Source organism: Dermacentor silvarum, chromosome 1 (assembly GCF_013339745.2).
Source record: "Dermacentor silvarum isolate Dsil-2018 chromosome 1, BIME_Dsil_1.4, whole genome shotgun sequence".
NCBI classification, from domain to species: domain Eukaryota; kingdom Metazoa; phylum Arthropoda; class Arachnida; order Ixodida; family Ixodidae; genus Dermacentor; species Dermacentor silvarum.
The window spans coordinates 242,779,733-242,792,689 of record NC_051154.1 but is presented as its reverse complement, the minus strand read 5'-3'; the positions used below and the strand labels follow the sequence as shown (position 1 = coordinate 242,792,689).

The 12,957-nt window shown below is 48.3% G+C and overlaps 1 long non-coding RNA gene across 1 annotated transcript in view; it reads left to right on the top strand.

The window, feature by feature from the left end:
- Positions 1 to 12,296, top strand: part of LOC119452042 (uncharacterized) — a 31,126-nt gene extending 18,830 nt beyond the window's left edge. Inside the window, exons 3-4 of the long non-coding RNA XR_005191826.2 lie at positions 184 to 406; positions 12,053 to 12,296. This is a non-coding gene — a long non-coding RNA (uncharacterized LOC119452042). The remainder of the gene's footprint in view (positions 1 to 183; positions 407 to 12,052) is intronic.
- Positions 12,297 to 12,957: the final 661 nt, after the last annotated feature.

The following is a 12,957-nucleotide window of genomic DNA, read 5'->3' as shown; positions in this document are numbered from 1 at the left end:
ATAAGTATGCTTGCTAGCTTGTAACGATAGCAAATGGTGACATAACTACCCCAGCGTAAACTTTCAGTTTCAAGTTCGTTCATTTAGTGCGAGTGACGCTTGCATACTTTCCTGTGGATTTCTTCGCTGAAGGCTCGCATTTCGACCACGTGTTTATTCTTTTTTTCTTATTTTTTTTTTCAGAACCTATGACTTGGTCCGAGGGTTCATCGGCGAAATTGCTGATGAAATACTCATTAATCCACCAGTGACTTGATGTCAACTAGAAGCGCTCGCTTCTGGCCACCTTACTTCTGCAGTATGGAGTACCTTGATCAACTGACTTGGGAGGAGCACACGGCACAGCAAGCCGGCGTGTCGTACCACTGTCACCACTCCGGTTATATCAGTTTGACGGCCTAATAACGTAAGTGCTTTGTAGCACGGCACAGCAAACTGGCGTGTTTAACAACTGTCACCACACCGGTTATATCAGTTTGACTGCATAATAGTGCTGGTAGTGGGTGCTTTATGTTATCGAGCGCGAAATGGTGAACATTTCTGGGCTGGGATAATCTAACGATTCTATTCCAGCGATATTCCTTTTCGAGCTTCGTCGGGGATACGAGCGACCTCTGCTCGCTTTATCACTGGGAGCCAAAGGAATCCTTGGGTTATAACGGCACTGCTCGAATTTCAATATTGATAAGGACCAGAACTTTTTTTTTTTTTCGAAAGCTTGCCCTTAGGCGTAGCACTTATGCCGTCGAGGAGGCGCAGTGAGGTGAAGAAGATAATTTGAAGCTTGCGCGGGCAGCTGCCTTTTGGCCAAGAGCAGCGTATATCTATTTGCAAATATACTTGTATGCAGCTTCTCGTCTGCGTCTTGCCACGTAACATATTTGGTGGAGGTGGACGCGTTCCCTGTACTCGTCACGGAGCTTCGCAGTGGACGGTATGTCGAGCCTTCCCTCATGGCTCCCTGAGACGACAGCTCGAGCCATCCGGCTCCAATAGCTGCTGGCACCCCGACGACCTACATCGCCATTCTCTGCTACCCGTGAACCTGGCATATTCTCGGGAAAAGATGGGGAAGACGTCGATGACTGAATCGGCCTGTGCGAACGCATCAGCACCAATGACCGGTGGGACCCTACTGTCATGCTCGCCAACGTATTTTACCTCGGTGGCATACCCCGAGTATGGTTTCCGACACACGAAGATGGGCTCACTATTTGGGATACGCTTAAACAAAAGCTGCGAGACTTATTGGACAACCTTTACGGTCACCAATTTGCTGCGAGGAAGGCGTTATCCAGCCGCGTGCAGACGTCAACAGTGCCCTACGTCACGTACAGTCTTATCTCGGAGCGCATTGCATCGCGACGCGGCGAGCACTGAAGTCGTGTGCCGGAAGCAGCTCGCGCAGGCGCGGACACTCGAGGCGCGTTATCTTCAACTGCGCTGGTCGCATGGTCGGGAAGCGTGCTATTGTCAAGTGAACTGCACGGATTTCATCGTTTCTGCGGGAACTGAGCCGATATTCTTAACTACACGTTGTGCGATGCCAACCTCTGAGCCTTCATTGGCGATAATGGGGTTCTACAAACTTCTTTTGACAGCATACTTCGTTTGTTCTTTCGAAAGGCCGGGGTACTGATTGTGTGCACGTGTATTTCTTCACTGTGTGCTGCCGTAATACGCAGCGACAAGAGACACCAAAATGTGCGAGCAACGTTCTCGGTCTTTATTTGACACGAAAGGAAAACAAAGCACTCAGCAATAATAGACAGTTTAGCAGAGCGCCGCTTACGTTCCGCTCAGATTTCACGCTCTGAGATACTGCAGGGAACTGCGTAGATTTCGCATTTGATAAGCGCGTCGCGCCGAGACCTAAGCGACGTGCTATCAACTCGGCTGCAAAACGACGAAGAGGCCAAGTACACACGCTGTCACGCTCCGCTCAGTCGGCTTTGTAGCGGAGCGAGGGATGCGATCTTCTTCGTGCCGCTGACGGTATGAGCGTTGTGGGCAAGAGCACTAGCGTTCCCGCTAATACCCGTGCCACACGGGCAAAGTAAAGTGCACTTTGAGCGAGTGCACTTCGCGGCTAGTGTCATTCGCAGGCTGCTACACGGGAACGCTTAGTGACACTCACTGCAGAGTGCACTCGCCGCCGAGTGTGTTCGGCAAACTCACTTCGCGGCGGCGAAGTGTGAGCCTCGTTAGCAATGCTTAGAAGATACATAAAGTTATATTGAAAGAAGGGTCGGGAGTATTTTTTAATAACACTGTTTTAAATTGCTAACGTTAGAAGATAATAAAATGTGCCAAACCGCAAAAAACAAGAACAGCTAAAAACTATACTCTCGCTCTCGGGCTGTTCACGACCAAGCCGGGTAATGACTGCGCAGTTGTTTGGCGGATCAAGTCGTTTTGACTGTTGCTGGTCATGTTGCCGTCGTTGCCGGCGCTTGTTAAGGTGGATTGTAAATGTTGTTTTTAACAATGATAAACTGTTTTCGTGCACACCTTTTTATATTAATAAATATATGCTTTCCCGTCTGACTCCCGGTCGCCATGGCCATCAATTTGAAAGAACACTTTTCTTTCTCGTGTAGCAGCGCACCGCCAAAGTGACACTCAGCGCGCTGAAGTGCACTCGCTCAAAGTGCACTTTACTGTGCCCGTGTGGCACGGGTATAAGCGCTTGTGTGGCATTTGCTAGCATATGCCGGTCTGAGCGGAGCGGACAGCAAGCGCTCAGATAAAACACTCTATTAACTATGCGGGTCAAACACGATGAACACCTGTCTGGTTTAATCAACTGTTGTCGAGAAGAATCACTTCCAGCTCATTGTCTTAACCTAAAGCATTCCTTTATTCTTATCCGTTTGTTTCATCGTGTTAGACCCGCACAGTTATTATTGTTGAGTGCTTTGTTTCCTTTTGCGTCAAATAAAGACCGAGAACGTTACGCGCACATTTTGGTGTCTCTTGTCGCTGCGTATTACGCCAGCACACACAGTGAAGAAATACACGTGCACGCGCTTACGCCGGCCTTTCGATACAACAGGCGAAGGATGCTGTCAAGAAAGTTTGTAGAACCTAATTATCGCCAATGAAGGCTCAGAGGTTGGCATCGCACAAGGTTTAGTTAAGAATATCGGCTCAGTTCCCGCAACAACGATGAAATCCGTGCACTGCTTTTGACAGTAGCAAATTCTATGTATCCTCCTTGACAGTAGCACGCTTCCCGACCATGCGGCCAGCGCGCGCCGCCGTAGCAGTCGACGGCGTCGACGCGGTTCAAGATAACGCGCCTCGATCGTCTGCGCTTGCGCGAGCTGCTTCCGGCACCCGACTCCAGCGCTCGCCGCATCGCGATGCAATGCGCTCCGAGATTTCCCCTAAGTGTGAAACAGACTACATTCAAGATGTCTTGGCTCTGTGCCGCAGAGCTGACGCACACATGACTGAACCAGACAAGGTTTCCCACATTATCAAAGGTATCACCCTGTTGACGCTTTCAACTTGCTTCTTTAAAAACGTGCCGACGGTTGAGGCAGCTATCAAGAAATACCGCCGCCTCGAACTCGCAAAAAGCCGACGTATCAGTTATCAAGAAATTCCGCCGCCTGCAACTCGCAAAAAGTCGACGTATCGCCCAACAGTTTCCCGTCCACCTAACACCGTGGTGGCGATGTCTTCCTGTGCCGACGTTCCCCGTTCCAACAACGCTGGCGATGTTACCCGGATCGTCCAGCGAGAGACTGAGGCCGCACATCCAGCTGCCTTCGAAACCAGCCCCACCAACACACCTGCAGTCACGGTTTCCCTGTTTCAGGCAGTTCTCCGCAAGGAGTACGTCGACATGAATCATCATCTGCTCAGCCCATCGCCCTGACGCCCATCCGGATTCTTCGTCTCCGCCCCGTCTCACGTCTTATTACACGCCACTGTCGCAGTCCCTGCAGTTACCCGGCCCAGACCACATATACTGGCTAATCTCGCCCAAACGACCCTTCTCGTCCCTGTACCACACGGTCCGATAATGCCGCCACTGAATCTCCTTCAACGAACCGTCCCTATCTCGCTCGCCTGAGTCCCGTCGCTCATATTCCCCGACTCCCTACGGACGCTCCCAGCTGGAAAACGACGATGTAGCGCTTAGAGGTGACGCTGCATTGCTCCTTACGCCGCCAAATAGTCTACTGACGCCGCCCACTAACATGAACCTTCTTGAAGTACAAGTCGACGGCGTTCCTGTGTCTGCCCGTATAGACACTATAGGGCGCATTTATCTGCCATGAACGCTGACCCTCGTAAACGCCTGGAAAAAAAAATATGGACACCAGCCACAACGCATGTTGTCGCTGTCGATGACGGCGGAACAGCACCTGTAATTGGTATGTGCGCTGTCCGAGTAACCTAAATCATTCCTTTATTCTTATCCGTTTGTTTCATCGTGTTAGACCCGCACAGTTATTATTGTTGAGTGCTTTCTTTCATTTTGCGTCAAATAAAGACCGAGAACGTTACGCGCCGATTGCTCCACTGTCGTTCACTTCACCGTCACCGCCCACTGTCCCCACGACGCCATTCTCAGCCTGCACTTCCTGTCGGCGCATTTTGCTCGCATATATTGTTCAGTCAACTCCGCGCCTTGATTTGCCTGTTCTGGATGCAGCTGAACTCCGTAAACGTCCCCAGTTGCCTGAGTTCCGCAGACTTCGTTAGCTTGCGACTTTCGGCTCTGGCGTATGTTGACTTCTTGTCATCCCCACCAGCGCCCGACGGTCACTACATAACGATTCCCATGGCCGACGTTCTCATTACACAGGGTATCACAGTACCTTATGCCGTTTTATTTATTACGGCAAACTGCATCTGCCTGCCAGTGGTCAATTTCGTCTTGACAGCACAAGTGCTGTCACGCGGGATGTCTCTGGCCCAGCTTAGCTCCGTCGAGGATTACTCAGTGGCGTCTATCGCAGTGTACGACAGTTCAACCGACCCTGCACGACCATCGCAATCTGCAACTTGTACCACCGCCGACTTACGATTGCGCCCCACTTGCATGCCATCAAAGCACGCTCATGAGCTCTACTGCGTTCTCTTTTCATGCCGCGATACTTTTGATTTTACGACCATTCTTAGCCCCAACTACAGCTGTTACACATCGCACAAATACCGGCGATGCGCCTCTTATTCATCGCCGCCCGTATCGAGTGTCGCCGGCTGAGCGTCAGGCTATTCACGTAGAAGTTCGCAAAATGCTTGCCAAGAAGATTATTTAACCAAGATTATTTAACCATCGTGTAGTCCATGTGCCTCACCTGTTGTCTTCGTGACAAATATGGCTCATGGCGATTTTTCGTGGATTATCGGCGCCTTAAAAGAGTTACAAAAGAGGACGTGTATCCCATTGATGACGACCTTATTTCTCATCTATTGACCTACGCTCTAGCTACATGGCAGATTGCCGTGGACAAGATAGACCGCGAGAAGACCGCCTTTGTAATTAACACCGGACGGTGTTTATCAATTCAAAGTGATGCCATTCGGTCTTTGCTATGCTCCGGCTACATTTGAACGCATGATGGACTCCCTTCTTCAGGGTTTCAAATGGTCCACATGCCTGTGCTACTTGGACGACGTTATAGTATTCTTCACAACTTTCACAACGCACCTCGAGCGCCTATCAGCAGTCTTGGACGTTTTTCGTCGAGCCGGTCTGCAACTCAACGCATCAAAGTGCCACTTTAGCTGTCGCCAGATAACCGTGCTTGGACATCTCGTTGATGCGAACAGAGTGCAACCGGACCCAGGCAAGATCCATGCTGTTACGAAGTTCCCTGTTCCGAAGTGTGCGAAGGATGTACGCAGCTTGATCGGCCTTTGCTAGTACTTTCGCCGCTTCGTGAAAAATTTCGCGGCCATAGCCGATGGCTAACCGAGCTTTTGAAGAAAGACGCCCCTTTTAAGTGGGGCACTAACGAGGCTTGTGCCCTGTTCTCTTACCTAATAGACATTCTCACACCGTCACCTGTGCTGGTCCATTTTGATCGTTCTGCGCATACCAAAGTCCGTACCGATGCCAACGACCATGGAATAGGCACAGTACTGGCATAACGTCAGCGCGGTAACGACCGTGTTATCGCTTACGCCAGCAGGCTCCTCGAACTTCCGAGCGCAACTACTCCATCACTGAGTGTTAGCGTCTTTCCCTAGTTAAGCGGTTGCGAAGTCAGCCCATACTTATATGGCCGACCCTTTCCAGTCGTCAAGGATCATCACGCGCTCTGCTGTTTGTCCTCTCTGAAAGAACCTTCAGGACGACTTGGTCGCTTGGTCGACAAGAATATTCGTATTTTGCCATTTACAAGTCAGGCCGTCTCCACAGGGAAGCTGATTGCCTGTCTCGCTACCCGATCGACGAGCCTGACAACAGCAACCATAGCACCGTCAACTGCATTTTCTCTGTGTCTGCCTTCACTGACACCGCAGACGAGTAGTACCGTGACCTGTCGCTGCCAGTACTCATCAAGCATCTGCACTCTTCACCTATTGACGCCTTTGAACACCGACAAGTCCTCCAGGACGGCATTATATACCGCAAGAACTTCCATCCTGACGGATCTGATCTTGTTGTGTCCAGACACCTACGACGGACTGTTCTCTTTGCGTTCCATGACGCGCCCACTGCAGGACACCTTGGGGTGTCTCGCATGAACGACCGCGTCTGCCGCCGCTTCTACTGGTGTCGCTTGCTCCGACTGACACTACGTTGCTGCCTGCGATTCGTTCCAGCGTCGGAAAACGCCTCAGGTGCTGCTACCTACCGGTAATATCGAGCCAATCACCATCCCCATGGAACCGTATTTCCTTGTTAGATTAGATCTCGGCCCCTTTCCCGCGTCATCCTCTGGGAATAAATGGGTACGTAGCCGTTGCAAGGGATTACGCCATTGAATATTGAATATGGAATCACACGGGCACTCCCAACAAGTTGTCCCACTGACGTCGCAGTCTTTCTCTTGCATTGTCTTGCGTCCCGCGACAGCTGCTTACTGACTATGGTTGTAACTTTTTGTCCAAAGTTATCGCCGACATTCAGCGGTCCTGCTCCACGCAACACAAGCTGACCACATCATACCATCCTCAAACTGATGGAGCGGTCTAACGCAGCGAATGAACCCTGCCCTCGTCACGACACTGCCGGATTTTGTCCATTTTATCTATCGTACTGCCGCGAACCGACCTTGCCCTTTGACACTGCGCTTACAGCTATACTGCCACCTGAACAATCGAGTATGCGCGCGACGCCATCGTCCTCACCGACCTTGCGCGCCAGGTTGTCCGTGCTCGACTGACGGCCTCGCAAACCTCTGAGCAGCGTCTATGCAACGCCCGCCACTGTGACGCTCAGTTTTCGCCTGTTGCGCTCGTGATCCTTTTCCCGATACACGGGGCCCCACCGCGGGCTGCGCCAGGTGACGCCGGTGACCTACGACTCGTCAGTTCGACCTCTCCCTCTACTCTGGCATCCAGTGATGTCGTGCACGTCAATAGACTCAAGGACTACTACCCTGCATGCTTCCGAGCCCGGCCTTTAGTTGCTCCGGGAAGGCGCTTATGCCGCCGGGGGTAGCACGTGCTACAGACCAGTACACATGATGACGAAGAGGCCAGTGGTTTGAAGACGTCAACGATTTGAAGCTATAGCGCTGGCCATTGCCTTTTGGCGAAAAGCTGCATATTTGTAAATATACTTGTATATAGCTTTTCCTCTGCGTCTTCCCACGAAACAATATGAGAGCTGAATTTCTGGGGCGAGATTCAGAAAGCTTTTATTTCGTAAGTGATCTTTGCCATTGGCCGGCCGCCTTAGATAATATGTCTTGCATCTGGATTTTCTGAAATTATTTCTTACGAACAATTCAAGCGTAAGAAGTTCTTGCCAATTTGGGCCCTGGCGCGGAAAGTAATCATGCGAAAACGAATAACTTCTTTGTCATACTTGTCTCATGTCATCCAAGGCGCTTTAATTTAACTTGACAAATAAACATCATCTCCAGGCTGTATCTACGTCTATAGGAGGGCAGTCTGGTTCTCACGTGCAGTCAATCTTTCATGCTCTTCGGTGGGCTTTTGCAGTAGCTATTTTGGCAATAGTCGCTATCTACTACGCACAGCAAAAGTGGCACTAACAATAGTCGTAGTATACGTTGTTTTAAGTTATCGTATGTACCACATTTCAAAAATTGGAGGAATATAATGCGGGTGGTCACATGGCACACGTTCGATCGCGATTCGGATAGAAATTCTCGACCCTGATTGGCTGCTTTGCGCATACTACTAGAGGGAGCCATTCGCGCTCGAGAATTTCGATCCAGATCGGGCTCGATCGCGATCGGAAGTGGCCTTGTGACATCGGCATAAGTCACGATGATCTTTATACTATTTTATGTACAGTTCGAATGACCAGATTTGTAGAATCTAGTAGTTTGCACGGATGTGTACATAATTAACACAGTTGTGTGTCAGTTAACTTCCTAAATTACTGCACTTTAGATGGCTGATACATTCGAGCAGCCGGAAGCCAGTCCTTGACTTAATCTATCCTATAACGGTGCAATTTTGAACGTAAGGCTTCCATGCGAAAGCAGCCCAAAGCTTAAGTACCAAGCGCCGCACGACGGAATAGTAGGGCAGACATAGCCCTGCACCTGCGCCAAGACTCCACGCGTCCACAGGGGAAAAAAAAAAAAAGAAAAAAAAAAGAAAAGAGAGATAACGCAAGTGAGCCGCAAGTCAATGGCTCACGGAGCCGTGTCAGTGGTGATGCTAAATCAATGGCGAAAGGCGGGTGGGGCGAGGTTGACGTCATGACGTAGGCGATCTTTTCCCACTATTTCAGCGAGTCTGCGAAGGAGAAATAATTATTCACGTAGAGCTAATCAGGACTCCTGCAATTAATTTTTTTTTGGTTCTACAAGGTCGAAGACAGGCTCAGAACTGCTCCAATCTAGATCAAAATGAGAAATTTGATTAACGTACGCAGCTCTGGTAGGCGCGCAAATTAGTCCTATTTTATAGGTTATCCCATCCGGACATTCGCATGGTAAACGTAACGTCGCCGTTATTTGTGTAGCGCTATTTTTACTTATTTGTTGCATCTACCTGCAACACCCACCTTCCCCGACTAGCAAAAAAAAAAAAAAAAAAATGCACCCAGCAAATGTTCTTGTATTTCGAACATTTCCCAGGAATTTCATGCTGCTGGCAGATAGACCAGAACCTGCTTATTCTTCATTGGTGGTCCTTTGATAGTGATTTATTTACTTATTATTGCTTCAGAGGCTTAAATTAGGTACGCTATTTATGAGACAGAAAAAAGTCATTCAAATTTGTTTCTTACTCATTGGAAGGAGAAATGGGCAGGATGAGCTCAAGGGTGGGTACGTCACTCAAATTGCATTTTTTAAAAATAAGTTTAATGAAAACGCCGGTATCGATTCTTCGAAACATTCCTGAATTAAGGCCATCTACATGTCCTGGAGCAGACGTACTACACTGAATGTACTGTATTTACATGTACATGTATTTACACCTTACATTTGCCACATGCAGTCTGCAATTCATGTTGCATTATATTTTTTCATACTGGAATTCTAAATCAAGAAAGTCAACGTTATACCGGTTGTCCCACGTAGCTGGACAAAACCAAGGTAATGTTATTGGCCGTCACTCGGAGATACCTATTTTTTCATTCCGCTTAATTACACAATTAGACTTAATAAATTTCTGAAATATTATAAGTAGACGAAAAGTTTCATTGAGGAAATTCTAGAGCAACATGAAAAACTACCCATACAGCGCTTTGTGTTGCTCAATACGTCCTACATAAAAGTGTTTATCTTAGCGTGAAAGAAGCCCGCGAATAGACGCAAAATTGCCAAATTGCCGCACGACTGGCCGCTCGAGGCACCTTGCGCGTATTCGCGAACTTCTTTCACGCGAGGATAAACACCTTTATGTAGGACGTATTGAGCAACAGAAAGCTGTATCGGTAGTTTTTCATGTTGCTCTACAATTTTCTCATTCACACTTTTCGTCTGCTTCTAATATTCGAGAAGTTGACTATTAAAACTAATTACGTAATTAGGCGGAATAATTCGAGTAGCTCCAAGCGACGGCAAACAACATTACCTTGGTTCTGTCCAGCTACGGGGTATTTGCATATTTTAAAAGTTTGGCTGAAGCTACGTAGTACAGCGGGTATATACCGCAGCTTCTAGGTATGTCTTTTGCACGCGATCGTGGTCGACAGCTTCATCACTTTTAGGGCCTCGAATGCATCCGATATGGTCAGACAATAACAAAGTGGCAGAAAAGTGGGCTTTTGGAATCAGCGCTTTTATCAAGCTTTCGCACTGTAAAAATTGCGCACCCGGGTGCAGCTACCGAATACGGTTGTGCACTTTCGCCCCCTGTGCTTGCTTCCGATGTCCGGCCTGTGAGCACGAGTGGCCCCAGCTTAATCCCAGAGCTCGGGCACACGCCACTTACGGAGCGTTTGGGTCTGCAGCGGTAACATTGGTGTCTGCCCGCCCCTCCGCGTCTAGCTATAGCAAGCGCGAAAACCACGAGCCATATGCTTCACAATGATTGTATGTATAGTACATGATCCTACGACTTTTAAGCATACGCCTCACTAGGAAACCGACAATCACACAGCAACCTAAATTGGGAACGGTGACCGGCATATTAACATTTCATGGATAGTGGCGTTTGGCCACTTTTCCTTCATAAAATGTGACACTGTGCACTGTGTGACGCTGTACGTCTGTGATGTGAGCTGTGCCAATGTATGGCCCTGTGAGACCTCGACAGACAGTGTGATGGCGCTATCATTAAGAAAAAAAAAACTATGCGGTTTTACGTGCCAAAACCACGATCTGATTATGAGGCACTCGGTAGTGGGGGACTCCGCAATAATTTGGACCGCCTGGGGTTCTTTAACGTGCACCTAAATCTAAGCGCAGGGGTGTTTTCGCATTTTGCCCCCATCGAAATGCGGCCGCCGTGGCCGGGATTCGATCCCGCGACCTCGTGCTCAACAGCCCAACACCATAGCCACTGAGCAACCACGGCGATATGGATATCCTCTCATCGATAGCCTCTCAGAGAGTTGCTTTTTTTGCAACTTTTTTTTACTACATTTTTGTTCTTGCCCCTGTACAGGGTAGCCAACCGCAGCTAAGCTCTATCTCTTACACTTTATTAAAGGAGAAGAATCGATGAAGTTATGTCGGAGTAAATATTAATTAGCTGAAGGAGATCGTGCCGGAGATGTGACATAGGCCGCCTATTGGGGAGAATTCCCAATAATCAAAGGCGAGGTTTTCAAAGCTGATTGTTAAGACGAAGTAGCTTAACATCAGCGCCGTTTTGTGTCACCTTCGTCTCGTGTTCCGTCTCCTAGCGCTGGTATCGCACAACAATAGAAGGCCGGACTTAAACTGATTACTTGATACTGATTACTTGCACTTGTTACTGATTTAAAAACATCGAGCCCTCAATAGAAATATTACCCACTTTTGTGCCCGTTTCTAACAACTATCGACTTGCTGCTAGCGCACTCCATATGTGCACACAGACGCCGAGTGGCAGCTATCGCTGAATAAAAAAAATAAAATAAAAAAAAGAGAGAGAGACAACGTGTATATAGGCTGTATTGGGCACTTAGCCGCATCGGCGTACGTGAAACGTCTTGTGCGTGCTTTGCTGCAAAGGGTGTATGGGCACTACATAAATGACGTAACCAAATACACGAGTGACATTTATTCACGCATTACATAGCTTACATGCTTAACTTATGATACAGCTATATTGGGGCTCCTGTGTTGTAATTTTACAATCGTGCTCGCTCCCAATTCGTAGTGTGCCCGCCATGTTTAAAGGTGTTGGGCACGAATAGTAAAAGGAAAGTTAGATGTTTCCGCCCGCCAGCTTCTCTTTGTCACATGTCACATGCCTGTCTACATTTCTTTTTTTCTTCATGCAGGAAAACGGCGCTTCTCACCACGAGGAATATAATGGGTTCGGACACTTACGGTAGTCGGATTACAGTACCTGGAACAAGTGCTCCGGAGACGAAGCATCTAGAAGACAAGACAACATGGCTTTCCGTGCCATAGCATCTGACCTTCCAGCAGTACGAGCATGTTGTTCCAAGTCTCGTACATTTTTCTCTGTTCTAGGCTACCTTCTAGCCTGTACTAAACCGACCATAATAAACTCCCGTTAACTCCCTGTGTCAATGTGCGCATCCTGTTGTTCTCTACAATCATACCAGCGATCTTGTGGCGCTTTTGTCTGGTTGTGTGTTGAAATGCATACTGTTACTAAGTAACCAAGTCAGCTCTATTGTTCATTAAAAAACATTTTAAAAAGTACCAATTGAAAGTCGATATGTAAATTCAGCATTTAGATGCTTTACGTGAATTTTCAAAGTGTTTAGCGAGAGTTGTTATGAAGTCGGATTTGTGAAACTTGGTGTTGGCGTATATCGAAAGTATGCTAACAGATATTTTCATGCCCATTTTGCATACTGGCATGTGGAACTTACAGAAGCTGTCCAATAGACCTCTCCCTGTTTGCAAACAGCGTGACGTCACTGCGGGGGCCCCTCTCCTCTGCCGCGCCTCCGAAGCGGGTGCTGGTTGGCAAAAAACGTTCGTGCGACCTCTTCTCTCTGCAGAAGAGCGCTGCTTGCATATCAACTGCCGTGATCGTAAGCCCGGTATATCGCGATTTTTTGAAGTAACAGCCTTTAGGAACTGTGCTTAGGAAGTATAATCGTCCACGTTTCACCGGTACAACAACGTAGCGTTGTTGAGTGCATGGTTCCCGTAAGTCAGCGTCTGGTGATTTCGTAAAAGTGCGCCTCTTCTGTAGATCAAACATCCA